This window comes from Hyla sarda, chromosome 3 (genome assembly GCF_029499605.1).
Source record: "Hyla sarda isolate aHylSar1 chromosome 3, aHylSar1.hap1, whole genome shotgun sequence".
Lineage (NCBI taxonomy): Eukaryota > Metazoa > Chordata > Amphibia > Anura > Hylidae > Hyla > Hyla sarda.
In genome coordinates, this window is record NC_079191.1 from 413,057,923 (window position 1) to 413,073,088 (window position 15,166).

Below are 15,166 nucleotides of genomic sequence, written 5' to 3' on the forward strand. Positions count from 1 at the left end.
TAGAAGCTGAACGCTCACATCTAATGCTGGAAGCTGAACGCTGACATCTAATGCTGGAAGCTGAACGCTGACATCTAATGCTAGAAGCTGAACGCTGACATCTAATGCTAGAAGCTGAACACTGACATCTAATGCTGGAAGCTGAACACTGACATCTAATGCTGGAAGCTGAACGCTAACATCTAATGCTGGAAGCTGAACACTGACATCTAATGCTAGAAGCTGAACACTGACATCTAATGCTGGAAGCTGAACACTGACATCTAATGCTGGAAGCTGAACACTGACATCTAATGCTGGAAGCTGAACGCTAACATCTAATGCTGGAAGCTGAACTCTGACATCTAATGCTGGAAGCTGAACGCTGACATCTAATGCTGGAAGCTGAACGCTGACATCTAGTGCTGGAAGCTGAACGCTGACATCTAATGCTGGAAGCTGAACGCTAACATCTAATGCTGGAAGCTGAACGCTGACATCTAGTGCTGGAAGCTGACCCCTGACATCTAATGCTGGAAGCTGAACGCTGACATCTAATGATGGAAGTTGACCCCTGACATCTAATGCTGGAAGCTGACGCTGACATCTAGTGCTGGAAGCTGAATGCTGACATCTAATGCTGGAAGCTGAACGCTGACATCTAATACTGAAAGCTGAACGCTAACATCTAATGCTGGAAGCTGACGCTGACATCTAATACTGAAAGCTGAACGCTGACATCTAATGCTGGAAGCTGAACACTAACATCTAATGCTGGAAGCTGAACGCTGACATCTAATGCTGGAAGCTGAACGCTGACATCTAATGCTGGAAGCTGAACGCTAACATCTAATGCTGGAAGCTGAACGCTGACATCTAATGCTGGAAGCTGAACGCTGACATCTAATGATGGAAGTTGAACCCTGACATCTAATGCTGGAAGCTGACGCTGACATCTAGTGCTGGAAGCTGAACGCTGACATCTAATGCTGGAAGCTGATCGCTAACATCTAATGCCGGAAGCTGAAGGCTAACATCTAATGCCGGAAGCTGAACGCTGGCATCTAATGCCGGAAGCTGAAGGCTAACATCTAATGCCGGAAGCTGACCGCTGACATCTAATACTGGAAACTGATGCTGACATCTAATACTGGAAACTAAACACTCACATCTAATGCTGGAAGCTGACCACTGACAACTAATGCTGGAGGCTGACCACTGACATCTAATGCTGGAAGCTGAACGCTGACATCTAATGCTGGAAACTGATGCTGACATCTAATGCTGGAAGCTGACGCTGACATCTAATGCTGGAAGCTGAATGCTAACATCTAATGCTAGAAGCTGAACACTGACATCTAATGCTGGAAGCTGAACACTGACATCTAATGCTGGAAGCTGACGCTCACATCTAATGCTGGAAGCTGAATGCTGACAACTAATGCTGGAAGCTGAACACTGACATCTAATGCTGGAAGTTGAACGCTGCCATTTATTGCTGGAAGCTGAACGCTGACATCTAACACTGGAAACTGAACGCTAACATCTAATGCTGGAAGCTGACCCCCGACATCTAGCGCTGTGGGAAAACTACAACTCCCAGCATGCCTGGACAGCCAACGGCTGTCCGGGCATGCTGTGATTTGTAGTTTTCAAACAGCTAGAGGTCCACAGTTTAAAGACCACTGTACTACATACATGAGTAGAATTCACCAGAATGGAAGCAGCTTCTACATAGGCATCCTGAACGGGGACTATCTACCCCCCTCATACTCTTCAATAACTCCTTTAGTAACAGTTTCTACAATATTATAATTTGCTATCTATCTATATATATATATATATTTTTTTTTATTTTTTTTTTTATTTTTTTTTCCTTAGGATCACAAATAGAAATAAATCATTAGCCATTTCTTCACATTTCAGCACAGATACAAATCTCTATAGCAGTAATGAGATTTACTTGTACATTATTATCCAGGCAGAAGCCCAGTGCAGCAACACAGAAGGTTATAGGAGGTGCCGCTGTTCTTTCATTACTTGGGAAAAAACTTTGTTCTCACCATCAAACACAGCCGTGGGGTTCAGACAGGGAGAATATGCAATAAACAACCTATATTAGGATTATACAATGTTACTCTCAGGCACAGTTTCATTAGCCCTATCCATTCTTAAGGTTTTATAGTCCAAATAATGGGATGAGCCGCCCGTATTTCATGATTTGTTTTCCTGCACGTTGTTGCACGGGGGCTCTGAGCGGCGGTATATATAATTACAGAGACTCTCAAGGTGGTTTACAAGTGAAGATTGCCGCAATTCTCAAGGTAATGCGATACATTCTTACTTATGAGGTCCTGATAGCAAGGATGGGGCTGGAAGGTTTTGTCTGCATATGAAAAAATCACACATTAAAGAGTACCTCTCATGATCTTGTTAACTTTTATAATCCTCCCAGGTCACTGCCCCCCATCATGATAAACCACCCCTTGCCTTTATTTTTATTATTTTATAGTTTTCTTCCTTGATATTGTTCCCCAGCAGGTGTGACATCATCTGAAGCCATACAGGGAAGAACTTCCTCCCTCACTCTGCTACACACAACCCAGAGAAGTTCAGTATGAGATGAGCTATGATTGGCTAAGGCTTAAGTATGTAAATAATACTTTATATTCACACCACTTTATAACCACCTTATAAATCAAATAAATAAATACAAATTTAAATACAATTAATTAATAATGAATAAAAATAAATGCTCTTAAACTTATTAATAAAATCCACACTGCACTGCAACACTGATACATCATCGCTGCGGATGTATTTATCTCACAGAGCATTGTCTAGGCTGGATGGATACAACTGTATGCAATTCCCAGCTGTAATCAGGACTAAAGTAGGGATGACATATGCATTATTTTTTCTGCTCATCTGCTACCTCATTGGAGCAGAATAATAATTTAATAAAAAAAAAAAAGAAAGTCGGCAGATCCGCTTATAGAGGTACTCCATGGGAAAACAACTTTTTCAAAATCAACTTGTGCCAGAAAGTTAAACAGATTTGTAAATTAGGAAAAAAAAAATATATATATATATATATATATATATATATATATAAAATATATAAAAAAACAGTCCTCTAAAGCACTAGGGATATGGAAAAAGAAAATGAGTGAATAGAATGTGGATCCAATTGTTTTAGTGAAAATAAAATTGTGTTTATTATGTAGAACAATATAGTATACAGCCAATCACCTGGCAGGGCCCTGGCAGGTGATAGGCAATAAAATGTTAAAATATTAATAAAAAAATTCATAAAAAATAGCACAAAAATACAAACGATAAATTAAATTAATATCCGCTGTAAAGATAAAAAGTCTCTTTTCAATGATCACAAGTCTCCTTGGGAAGAAATAGAATCCATCAATGCTGTATGCTAAAAATCACAAATATAGTGCGGATGCCGGGAGTGTCACAAGTATCAAATAGTCTTGCAGAGACTCAATAATAACACTTATCAGGGGTAAATCAATTCTAAGTCCTGCAACAGTGTTGTGGTCTTGGATGCAGTAGCAAGTCAGCTGAATCGGTAAGTATAATTGTAGCGAATGTATCACAGTGCACAGCACCACTCACCCTCCTCAACAGCCGCGATGGATGCAGTGCCTGTCTGTATTCCGGTCGGGGTGAGTGGCTCTCCAGGGGCTCCGAATGTCCTGGGCTGGCACGGAGAGGCGTCCGGCCTAACGGAGTAGTGTCCAGGAGTGGTGTCCAGGAGCTCTGCCGTCCGGGGCTGCGAATGAGTAACCGACAACAGGTGCGTGTCCCAATGATGCGCTAGCAGTGCGCGCGTAATGGTGGCCCCGATACCGCAGGCATCCAGCAGTTGCAAGTTGGTAATTGAGCGGATAGGTTCTTTAAAGTGATATACACCTAATGTCTTTGTGCTTTAGACAAGGTCAGACGCGTTTCAAAGCCACGGGCTTTTTCTTCAGTGACCAAAAAGAAGGGAAGGGAAGGTGGACCAGATGGAATGCGGGGGGTCCTTAGGTGCTCACATGGGGAGACGACCGTATCGCGCTGTTGCGCTTCTTCGGGCCCCTGGCGTGTGACACGCCAGGGGCCTGAAGAAGCGCAACAGTGCGATACGGTCGTCGCCCCGTGTGAGCACCTAAGAACCCCCCACATTCCTTCTGGTCCACCTTCCCTTCCCTCAAGCCATGTTGTTTAATGTACTTGATGGAAAATAAAGAGGTACCTGTCTACAGCAACTGAAGTGGTGAGTGCTCCGTTATTTCTTTCTTAATGGAATTTAAATTTACATATCCAGTTATTTAAATATCTCATGGTAAATGGCAGGAAAATCAACAGCAATTTCTTTTCCTTACAATATTTCATTTTCGAGGAGTCCATCATCCCGGTGAATTGCTCTTCCATTAGACTCCCAGCGGAGTGGCCTGTTCCCAGAGTCACTCTATGTAATGCAGTTATCCCATGGGCTGGAACTAATGTGGTTATCAAAGGCTTAATCAATACACTACTGTTCCCTTGGGCCAGATATCATGTTTCCCTTTCAGATAATATATAACTTTGGATTAGTGGACAAGGCGGGATCCTCTGAAGCAACAACTGAAATGTCGATCATCGAGAGGAAGAGCAGGAACCCTGAAGTTAATTTACTGAAACGTTTGTGTTCTTTTTCCCATCCGAGATGCAAACTCATTACTCAAGTCGGCGGCAGCGACAGCCTCCGGTGTACACCTCTCTACGTCCTCCGTGATTCTTACAAAACAAGCAGCAATTTGATACATTAAGTGCTTTATTCAAATGTGCACAGCTTGTAATAAAAAATGGAGACAACCTGCTGCGGGTGAAGGCTGGTGGCAAGATTTGACGCGGCGAAGCACAAGCTCCGTACATCACCCACTGGCCGTACTCATCAATTTTTGAAGAAATACTACTGTATAGGCTTGAGATATATGTCTGTGATGTTCAGAAATGTCTGCCCTAAATAAACTTGAATATGAACAATTCATGCCAATCTTATGTATAATAGGAATGCGGGCTATTATTTTTTTTTGTCCATATCATACACACTCACCATCACTAGTCCTACACCGGCATCTGTTTTATTCCAGCACTGCTGAATCTATACATTTCATTACAGGAACTTGGTCATGTGATCACCAGCCTGACTCTCCAAACTTTCCAGTGCTTAATGTATCTGAACAGGATGTCAGTTCTGGGTCTGATTTCCTGAGAACTATAGGAAGACATAATCCCCTACCAGTACGGTGTCCATTTTAGGACATCGTCAGTCATCAGCTGCAACTCCGCCACGTGTCAGGGGAAACACCGTTTCACCTCCTCCCTCAGACCAATCTCCATCAGTCATCAGCCACAACTCCCTCTTCCCTCATCCCAAACTCTGTCATCCAAAACTCCATCATCCAAAACTTCGTCATTCCTCAGACGATTCTCCCTCAGATTAGCCGACACTGCACAGCACGTATTGCAGAGACGAAACTCGGAAACTTGCGCATGCACTACAGACACTACATGTTCTACAGACTCTGTATAGCAGAGCGGACACTAAAAAGCATGTATAGCAGAACCCGTATAGCAGAGCGGACACTGAATAACATGTATAGCACAACCCATATAGCAGAGCCGACACTGGATAACATGAACAGCACAACCAGTATAGCAGAGCCGACACTAAAAAACATGCATAGCAGAGCCCGTATAGCAGAACGAACTTCACAACATGTGCAGAACCTGTTAAGTAGAGCCAACACTGCACAGCATGTATAACAGACCGCGTATAGCAGAGCTTTGTAGTACATGCTGTACAGTGTCAGCTCTGCTATACAGGCTCTGTAGCAAATGTTGTGCCAGTTGCACAGTTTCGGCTCTGCTATACGGCAGAGGGATGACTGGGATTACAGTTTTTGATGAAGGAGTTGTGGCTGATGATTTACGGAGATTGGTGTGAGGGAGGAGGTGGGACGGCATTTCGCTTGACGCCTGACTGAGTTGCGGCTGATGACTGACGATATCCTAAAATGGACACCGTATACCAGCTCCCAGATTCATCTGCTCTCTCTATGGCAGAGGTCTCCAAACTGTGGAACTCCAGATGTTGCAAAACTACAACTCCCAGCATGACTGGACAGCCATTGGCTGTCTGGGCATGTTGGAAGTAGCAGTTTTGCAACATCGGGAGGGCCACTTCTCTGTGGGATCACAATATATAGAGTAGATAGATGTACACCTCCCCTGAGGCTGTGTTCACACATTGCTTTTGCAAAATTTTTAATGTTTTTGCCATATTGTACTCCAAATCATGCTATATTACCGCAATTGGGCAAATCATCATAAAAAACGTGTCATTTTGAACCACGATTTTTGTAAATTGCAGGAGGGACTGCTAAAATGCAGTTAAAGATGTGGCCCGACCACTGGGACCTGCGGATAGGGGATAGATTTCTTAGCACTAAGCATATTAAATTTTTATTGTAGGTCAGATGACTTTATCCTCATGGCAATATTTCTCAAAAAAAAATTACTTTGAATAAGAAGATTTGTAAATTACTTTTATTAAAAAATCTTAATCCATCCAGTACTTATTAGCTGCTGAATACTACAGAGGAAATTATTTTCTTTTTGGAACACAGAGCTCTCTGCTGACATCTCTTTCCTTTTTATGACCAGGAAGAGGAGAGTGAAAAAAGGGGGTACTGGACGAGCGCTACTGCTGAAATAAAATGGATGCGGAACGCCAATAAAGCACAGGACAGTTTATTATGGTTTAGAACAAACGGACAACGCGTTTTGGCACTAGCATGTGCCTTCCTCAGGTCCATAAAATGAATAATTACGGCGTCCTGGAGCCTCTGGTGTGCTGTGGTGGCGGGACATCACACCACCCAGGGTGTAGTGGTTTTCGACCAACTCATCACGCCGCCATCATCCAAGAGAGAGCGCCCCAACCTTTTTGTCTCTTCTTCACACTCTTTCCTTTTTAGGAACTGTGTAGAGCAGGGGGAAATCCCCATAGAAAACATATGCTGCTCTGGACAGTTCCTAAAATGGACAGAGATGTCAGCAGAGAGCACTGTGATCGTGATGTCAGCAGAGAGCACTGTGTTCCAAAAAGAAAAGAATTTCCTCAGTAGTATTTAGCAGCTAATAAGTACTGGAAGGAATACGATTTTTTTAATAGAAGTAATTTACAAATCTGTTTAACTTTCTGGCACCAGTTGATTTAAAAAAAAAAAAAAAAAAGTAGCAACATGTCAAAAGTTTCGATCAGGGGAGGTCTGAGTGTTTAGACCTCCACTGATTAGGAGAACAAGCCGGCAGAATTGATCGAGACACACTCATAGACTTACATTGCGATTTTGTCTCGATCATGTGACACGAAGGCGGAAGACAACACGCTGAGTGTGGACTTCTGCCGACTCATTCTCCTGATCAGTGCAGGTCTGAATACTCAGACCCCTGCCGATCCAAATGTTTGACATGCCGCCCCGGCCATTTAGGATTTTGGTTTCTGCAGGGGATTAGGTTGGCCTCATTAGGGATCGAACCATCCCCTCTCTTTGCAAACCCAGAGGGTTCATGAGAAATGTAGGCAGAATGACAAATCCCGTTATGCCCTGAATCCCAAACGTGTCTGAATCTCATGCCTGCCATATCAGCTAGAAAAGGTAAGCTCAAGGCATACACAAGAACCTCTATACTGTTCTGTAATTAGAAGCCTATGCTGCACTAGATTAACCCAAAAAAATAAAAACTTTTTGTGGTGCAAATTTTTTATAGCTTTGTATTTCTGATATACCTCCAAATTCCCCACACAGACATAGAGATAAGCCGTACTGTGGTCTTCAACCTGCGGACCTCCAGATGTTGCAAAACTACAACTCCCAGCATGCCGGACAGCCGTTGGCTGTCCGTGCATGCTGGGAGTTGTAGTTTTGCAACATCTGGAGGTCCACAGGTTGAAGACCACTGCTATAGGATATAGACAAATGGTTCTACCACCATCCTTTGATGGGGAATTACAGTACATCATTTTGTTTTCTGAACATTAGGTTATCCCTTTTCAGAATCCCACTAAGCCCATTTTGGTCTGACATTATTGGCCCTCATTTACTATTGCAAACCCGACATGTTTTGTCGGGTTGTGCACCAGATTCTGGCGCATTGCACCAGAATTTGCACCACAAATTCTGTCTGCGCCAGAATTTGCACCAACATTTTCACCAGAATTGAAATAAACCCTCTCCATTTTACTATTAAGAAAACCAGAAAAGGGGGCATGGCCATTAGGAAAAGGGGCGTGGTCACCAAAAAGGGGCGTTTTCCCGACATTTTTACATGTCTGAGTTCCTGATCTGAGGAAGGGAAGGATCCTCCCGAAACGCGTAATCTTGTCCATTTTATTGTTTTTTAATAAAATGTCCTGCTGAGGACTTTCCTATTACCTTTGGCATCTGACTCATCTGTCTACAAGAGTCTGCAGCGCCATACCTGAGGGTTTTTTCCTGCTCTACTTCTAATATTGACTTCCAGGATGACTTGTTTCCTCCTGCAACCCATCGGCATAGCAGCGACTCGCACTACAGTACCCAGATTATATCGTGGGTGATATGCTTTTTTGCATAGATCTCAAGGTGAGCGGCCATCTATAAGCCCCGTGGGGTTGCCCCCCCACCCACCACCCGATCTATTGAGGGTAAATACACGAGGCGCCGTCCGTCGGTCCTTTCTTTCCTTTTCTCTACAGATTCTTCAACATATTTACTAAGATTTCCATAGGAAATGTGGTGGATTTCAACTGAGGAAAACCCGACAGATAAGAACATGTGTAAAAAAAGCTAAATGTAGGGAAACCTTAGTAAATACTGTGGAAAATAAATTGTGGGGAAGTAAAACCCACAAAGAAACCTACACAACACTCTTAGTAAATAAGGGCCTTTATTGGCTAAAAAAAAACCTGAAAAAGGGGCGTGGTTGGTGGGGAAAGGGGGAGGTGTCACCAAAAAGGGGCATGTTCCAGACATTTTCACAAAAACCCAACATATTTACTATGGTTTTCACATGAAATGTGGTGGATTTCAACTGAGGAAAACCCGACAGATCAGAGTATGTGTAAAAAAAGCAAAATGTAGGGAAAGTGGAAAATGTAGGGAAACCTTAGTAAATACCGTGGAAAATAAATTATAGGGAATTAAAATCCACAAAGAAACCTACACAACACTCTTAGTAAATAAAGGGCCATTGTGGATGGACATGCCTGTGCAGCTACAAATACCGTATTTATCGGCATATAACATGCACTTTTTAGGCTAAAATTTTTAGCCTAAAGTCAACCTGCGTGTTATACGCCGATAAGCTGCTGCAGTTCAATGATTTAAAGCGGGCGCTTTAAATGAATGAACTGCAGCGGCTTTGCAGGTGCAGAGACCGCCAGCGCTGCCGGCTTCTCTGCCCCTGCCTGTCCTGGGGTCTAGAGCCCTGCTGCCGGCCCTTCTCTCCCCCTGGCTATCGGTGCCGCTGCCCGTTCTCTCCCCCTGACTATCGTGCTGGTGCCCCATTGCCGGCGCCGATAGAAAGGGGGAGAGAAGCAGCGCCGGCAATGGGGCAGCGGCGCCGACAGACAGGGGGAGAGAAGGGGCAGCGGCACCCATTGCAGGCGCCGCTGCCCCGTTGCCTCCCCCATCCCCGGTTGTATAATTACCTGTTGCCGGGGTCGGGTCCTCGCTGCTTCAGGCCTCCGGTGTGCATCCCCTGCGTCGTTGCTATGCGCTGAACGGCGCGGCGCAATGACGTCACCGCCGCCATTGCCGGCGCCGCTTCTCTCCCCCTGGCTATCGGCGACGGCAATGGGGCGCCGGCACCGATAGTCAGGGGGAGAGAATGGGCAGCGGCGCTGATAGCCAGTGGGAGAGAAGCGGCGGCAGCAGGGCTCTAGACCCCAGGAAAGGCAGGGGCAGAGAAGCGGGCAGCGACGGCCTCTCTCCCCCTGCCTTTCCTTTGGGTGTATCAGGGTATACGCATGCACACACACGCACCCTCATTTTACCAAGGATATTTGGGTAAAAAACTTTTTTTACCCAAATATCCTTGGTAAAATGAGGGTGCGTGTTATAGGCTGGTGCGTGGTATACCCCGATAAATACGGTAGTCTATTTTGCCATCATTTTTGTGTGTTTTCTGATGCATTGGTTTTGCCCTCATACATATTTATTCCTCCCCATCAGAGAGGAGATTTGAAATGTAAAACTTCCATTCGTATCCAATGCAGAAAGGCTGAACTCCAAGTCTTGAGACGTGGCCCTTTGCATTGCTAATCTTAAAGCAAATCCGCCACTTGTGTTTTATGTTTTTTTTTTTTTTTGCAAAGTGTTGCGTAACGTTTCTCAGCTTATAAAGAAACGTGATTTATTTTGGGCCTTTTTTTCTGATGCGTCAACTCCAGTTAGAACAAAGGAACAGTCATTGTTGAAAAAAAAAAAAAGAGAGAAAGAAAACAGTTTTTTTGTGACCCCCCCCAAGGTTTATTCTGACCTACTGGGGTAAGCTACGAAATATAAGAGGAGAAGAAAGAACTCGTCTCAACTTTTAACACCATTTAACAACATTGCGTTCTCTAAGCAAAGGAAAACTGCATGTTATCAAAATATTGTGAGCAGAACTTTATTTGGGAAATGATTTTTTCTAGTGCACTTCTACATGTTTAAATTGAAAATAATAAAAAAAGACAAATTTTTACTTTTCATAATGTCAATGACGTATCATTATTTGTGTATGGTAGAAGCAGTTTACCCCTTTTGCCGAATTCTAAATTAAGCTCAGAAGCGCTAAATTTATCAATCAAGCTCAATGGGGGACATGTATCAAAGATTTTACCCCTCTTTTGTGTTAACATTTTTGGGAAATTTTTTGCGCAAGCTGTTTTTTTGCGTCTTTTTTTGTGCACAGTCTGGTGGAGCATTTCCTCCAGATGTGTAGGTTTCGGTGTACCTTTGAGTGAGATATTTAGTACATGAATTTATTAACTGCGTACATTTTATTTTCCTGCAGAAATCTTGCGCAATGACCATATTTTTAACGCAAATATAAGCCATCTTGGACTCCACGTAGCAAGATGCTTTTCAAAGAGTGGGGGTATGAGGAGATTACTATATTTGCCCGCAATTTATGAAACTCATTGCGCTTGATTGATAAATTTAGCGCATCTGCGCATAATTTTGAATTTGGCAAAAGGGGTAAATTGCTTCTACCATACACAAATAATGATACATGTTCCCCAATATTTATATTCTTTGAGTCATTCAAGGTATAAAAATCTAGTTTCCAGTGATCTAAAGATTACAAGTGTTCTATCACTTCTCGTCCTGCTTTGCCTGGTTAGAAGTATTTCCATGGGCTAAACAGATAACTGTATGAAAAATACTCCGTCTTTTCAATTCTATCATCTAGCAGAGCTGGTACGCTAAGGGAGCATTCACACCACGTTTTTGGAATACAGTTCCCGTATACGTTTTCAATTTGAAAATGCGTATGCATTGACTCTTCATTGAGAACCATATGCCAAATGACGAATCAGGTTGTTTCCCGTACCCAAAATCGTAGCCGACCACAGGTTTTGGTCCGTGTGAAAAAACGTATTGAAACATATACGTTTTTTTTTTTTTTTTACATGGGAGTCAATGGGAACCGTACAGAACTGTATGTGCGTACGGTTCTATCCAGTTTGCACCATACGGTTTTTGACAAGTGAATCTTCATTTATAATGGAGTGAAATGATAAAAACATATTTTTTTCTTAAAAAACAGATGCAACCAGACATAATTTTTCAAACCATATACGGTTTTTAACCATATATGGATTCAAATTTGTACACACGTTTTGATACTGTTTAGTAAAGTTGTAAAGAGGAATCCGTTTTTCATCAAGAACCTGATACGGGAACTGTATTGCAAAAAGGTGGTGTGAATGCAGCCTTAGAATGAGCGTGGTGTTCTATGACTGGGCAGGAGTAGACTGGAGCCATACACATTGTGGGACATGGGTTGCTAGAACTGCCTCCTTCAAGACAAAAAAAATATTTTTATCGGCTTTTCAACGAATAAACATTGATGGTCGGTCTTTATACTTTGAAAACCATCAATGGTGGATCACTGGGCATCCCACCTTTAGAACCACTAACAATCAGCGGGAAAAAAAATCTCAATGTCTATCCAGTGACAGTAGGTCATCCATACTTGGTATTGCAGCTTAATTCTCTTTGTTCTATAGATGGATGAAGGTTTGACATCAGGATCCCTCACCGAGCACACAGTGATGACACATTCTATTTTATCACTTTATCTTTTTCTAGGTGCGGTCTTCAGAGCTGACCCAAGGACCCAAGTATTTCTAGATATGCTCTCACTAGAGCTCTATACAGTGGGGTCACAATCTCTGTTTTCCTACTGGTAATACATCTAGCTATGGGGCCAAGCATTGACCTGCTTTCCCTATTGCAAGGCCACAGAAATTAATCCATTAACATTAAATCCTTCTCTTCTGAAGTCTTCACTAACTCATAACTACTGATTATATAAATAGATAGATAGATATAGATATGAGATAGATAGATAGATATGAGATAGATAGGTATGAGATAGATAGATAAATATAAACATATTTTCGAATATCAACCCTATTGCACACTTCCAAACAGGCAAAAATTACCTAATAAACCTTCTCCTATGTCATTTACAATGCATATTACAACAGACCACTAACAACCACCCTCTGTTATCTATCCTTCAGCCAACTGCAAATCCAAATTGAGGAATGAATCTAGTCCATAATGAGCGCACCTGACCAGTGTATTTTGCTCCCTGGTCAGGTAAGAGTTAAATTCGTGGACCAATCGGCAGCTAGGAGGGGTTATTTCAGGCCTCCTGAGCCTTTCAGTAGCGCTGCTGATTTTACTTCACTTTGACTTTTACCTTGCACTCTTGTGCACACGTGTACTTATGGCCATGGCTTATTAGTTCGGTCCTGTTTAGCTTTTACGTTGTTCTGTTTCACAAGTTGTTTGTCTTTGCTGGTTGGTTTTATCCTGTCTAGTTTTGTATCTGTATTAGTGACTTGTTCCTTGTATCTTGGCTTGTGTTCACACCAATCTTGACCCGTGTTCAGACCAGTTTTGTATTTTGTATTCCTCCACGTTTGGTGTTTGGTTTTTAAGTTAATCATGTTCCTCCTATAGTTAGTTACGTTCTTAAGCTTCGCTATATCTCTAATCTAGGAGTCAGTTTGGTCAGTGTTCAGATCTGTTGGTGTTTTGTGCGTTTTTGTATCTGTTCTTGTTATCCAGTATTTGCCTATATTGTTCTATATAGTGTCTGACTTCAGTTTACCTGTTCATTCCCTGCATTGCTCGTTATCTGGCATTTAATCTTGCTCTGGTTTTTGGGATATACACCTGCTATGTTACTCTGATATCTGTGGTAACTACTTTGCATTCCTGCCGTTATTTAGTATCCTGTTTCCCTGTCTTTGTTAGCTTGTTACCTTTTGTATCCTGACTTGTTACCTGTGTTCCCAACCTTGTACAGTCCTGTGTATTGTTTTGACCATGATGCCCCTGCACTTTAGATAGCATATGGACTCCAAGTTGTAGAGACACTATTTAGGGTGGCTTTGCCTTCATAACAAAAGGCTTTGCTGAAGTCCAGCCCGGCGATATCCATAGCACCACCAACATTCACAACTTTTGTGATATAGTAAAATAAATTAATGAGATTAGTTTGGCATGATTTGTCCTTGGTAAAGGCATGATATTTTGGGTCTAAAAAGCTGTTTTATTACTAAAGAAAGGTCAAGTTAACTGGCCTGTTCTACTATGACTTTGAAAGCCACTTTGTAAAAAAATGCAAAATCAAAGTAGCTATTCAAATGGCCAGCCACCACCTTATCCCCAACAATATATACATTTTCCCTTTTATTCAGTGAGCAGGGGAGAAGGAATAGGATACATAAAACTGTGGAGGCCGATGTGACTGCTATTGGGGAACTTGGAGAGAGGGGGCCCAGGTCTCATTGGCCCTATCCCCTTTTTTTTTCAGAAGGAGCCAGCAAAATCCTTAGAGAGGCACTGTCATTGTTAAAAACTTTTCATATATTGCAGGACTCATTATAATATGACATTTCACAATATACACCTGTTAAATTTTTTTTTATTTTCACCTGAAATTCAAGCTCAAAATAGCCGCCACTAGGGGTCGTCTGTCTTTTAGCCAGACAGACTAGTCTAGATTTAACAGCATACTGGATACTGGCCGTAAAGCATACCGATATCCAGTATAGGAGATTTCTCTTGTGTATGCAAAACTACAGATAAAGGATGTGTGGACATGCTGGGAGCTGTAGTTTTAAAACAGCTGGAGGCAACACTGCTCTAACACAGTTATTTACAAACATTGCAGCTTCAGTTGTTACTTAACTACAACTCCCAGCATGCTGAAATAGTCAAAGCTTTCTCGGACTACTGAATGACAAAGAAGTTGATCAGACATTCAGGAGTCTGTGAAAGATGAATGACACACATAGTGACAGCTATGCTGATTAGCATCCAACTTTACTAGGAGAAGATAAAACAGATAGAACATGTATTCATAAAAATGCTGTACTTTTATCTATAAAATCCTTGCACTAATTTTATAAAGATCTATTCTTATATTTATACATTTTATCCTGTGATGAATTCACCATAATGTCTTCTGATTACTGCAGGCAAGCTCCAAGTATCTTCCTCTGACACATGACACAGCATAAAACCAGAGAGGAAAGGGTTACAGAGTAGAGAGTACTGATTGGCTGACTGCCCAGGCTTGCTCCTGTGAGGGAGACAGACTGACACGCCCCCTCCAGCCTGCACAATGAAAAAGTAACTCACCAGCAGATAAATGCTTATATCTCTGCATATACAGGTCCGAGACACATAAAAATTATACTTTTTTCTTTTTTTTGCACTTTGACATGTACGCTTTAAACCTACAGAGGAACTGCCCCAAAGTTCATAGAATGGGCATATAGGGTAACCAACCAAACTACCAGGCTCTCTTGTTCTCAATGGGGCTCTATGAGGGCCACAAAAATGTATGTATGCTACTGGAGAATTTA

At 42.3% G+C, this 15,166-nt stretch overlaps 1 protein-coding gene across 11 annotated transcripts in view; it reads right to left on the reverse strand.

The window, feature by feature from the left end:
• The window catches only part of KCNH1 (potassium voltage-gated channel subfamily H member 1), a 436,746-nt gene that overhangs the window by 131,745 nt on the left and 289,835 nt on the right, over positions 1–15,166 (reverse strand). The gene's annotated exons all lie outside the window — the stretch shown is intronic.